We start from the raw sequence: 2,228 nt of genomic DNA, 5'->3' as shown, positions 1-2,228 counted from the left end.
GCGCATACTTTGAATAAAATATTTGTTATCATTCTCTTGAAATAAATGTGTTTTTTTCTTGAAAAAATACCGGTTTCATATGTATACACCTGGTATACATATTGAAAGATGAATAAAGAGAATACAAATTAATTACTCGTTACGTTGAAATATGTATATTTTCAATGTTTTAAGCAAACAATAAAAACTAATCGATCAGGTCCTTTTTTAAATTTCACTGTTACGTTTAAATGCACTTTTTTCCTTTTTTTAGTTTCGTAGCCCTTAACGGAAGCTCTAACAATTAAATTTAACGCTCCATGTGCATTGCACGTAACATCCAAAATATTTTGGGTAATGGGCTCAAATTTTATGTATATATTTATAATTCGCACATCATCTAGGTAAAAATATTAAGAATCCCAAAGAATAGTATAAGCTGAAAATAAGAACCTCTAGCAAATGTTGAGGTGGATCTTTATAGAAAAAGTGGAATAGATGGATGGAAGGAGGAGTAAAGAAAGTGGATAATGAGCAGGGTTAGGAAGGTAGAAGGGGGCGGTGAAGGTATAGGAGTGTTGGAAAATGCTGCAATATAGAGGTGGGAAGGTACGGAATAAGCGAAGCGTGAAGCGAGGGGTGTCATGAAATGGGATGTTTGAAGGACTGGAAATAAATGAGAAGGGGTGGAGTATGAGGGGGCGAGGAAGAAGGGAGAGGTGTCATCAGATGAGACGAGATGGGGAAGAAAGTGGAAATCGTGGGTATGGGGGAGGAGTGTGTGGGAGAATTCATAAAGGAAGGCCAAAACGATGGGCGTCACGAGATGGGATGGGGATTGGTATGTAAGGAAAGGAATAATGGAGGGGTGAGGCGAGGGCTGTCATGAGATGGGATAAAATACGTAGTAAAAGTATAGAGTAAGGGGAGAAAGGTGGAAAAGGAGAGGTTGGTGATGGTGTGGTAGGTAAGGAGATGAACGGGAATAGGGTGAATGGAAAGAGGTGGAAAGAGGAAAAAGAGGTGTGGGAAGGAATTTCTATTTACCATTATATTTTAATTTAATTTAATAATAGATTTAAATGCGCACCGAAACTCTTTCTTGTAGGATCGCGCCATGTTGTCTACTTTTTTAAATTGTAATGAAGAAAAAGCTATTTTTTTAAAAAAGATATCAGAAAAGTATTGTCAAATGTTTTTAAAAAATTAAATCCTGTTCAGTGGATGATACTTTATCGTCGAAAAGGCCCTTCTACTTTTTATGTTAAAAAAGGGGTTCAATCGATTATTTTCTGTAATGGTTTACTTTGTTAATTTTTGCTTAAAATACTTACATAACGCCATAAAGATATTTCCCTGAAAAAAAATCAACGGCGGACTACCACCTTTTATTACAGTTGATTCAACCTCATAGGAAAGTTTAACGAGGTTGGGTAGTTTTTTTCTATAACGAAGCGGTAACTCATTTACTTTCTTATATTCTACATAAAAGATAAAAGGGTACATCGATTTCATTTAAGTCTATTTAGTGAAATGAGAAGAAGGCAGATCTTAATTTGAAACATTTGCATATGGTACAAAGTATAACGTTTAATGGGGAAAATCCTTTATTCGTATATTTCAATTAAATTAATTTCAATTCAGACTATCAAGTTTTATCCAGAACAAGAGAATCTTTTAATTCAATTGAATATAAGTTTTCAACTTATATTGACACGAAAAGATCTTCTTTTGATTTGGCACATTCAACTGAAGTTGTAATTTGACCTTATTTTTTGCGTCTTATAATGTTGGTGCCCGTGTTAGTATTTGAAATGTAATATTTGTAAACTTAAGATTTAATGCCAATTATCGACAATATTTGTTTTCTGATTTAAAAAGATGTTATTACACTTTCATAAGTTCCCGATCAATTATCCTAAAGATTAGAACAAAATGACTCCGATTTTTATGATTCTGCTAGGTGAGAGACATATTGTCTTATATTGTCTAAATTAAGAGGCCAAAAATGTTTATATTTTGAAAAATGATGCTAAATTTAATGGAAAAGCCGTTCTAAAATCTTAGATTTTTTTACTGCATGATCCTTTTCAAGGATTTTAGTTTTCATCCGATTCTTATTTTTTAGGATTTTATCCAATTTGATTCCTTTCTTTCATGGTTTTTAATCTGCATAAAATTATATTTTTATATAAAATCGCACTGTTGAAAAAGAGAAATACCGTTTCAAAAAAGACAATACAGTAATA

Source organism: Belonocnema kinseyi, chromosome 6 (assembly GCF_010883055.1).
Source record: "Belonocnema kinseyi isolate 2016_QV_RU_SX_M_011 chromosome 6, B_treatae_v1, whole genome shotgun sequence".
Taxonomy (NCBI): domain Eukaryota; kingdom Metazoa; phylum Arthropoda; class Insecta; order Hymenoptera; family Cynipidae; genus Belonocnema; species Belonocnema kinseyi.
Note: the sequence above shows the minus strand (reverse complement) of the source record.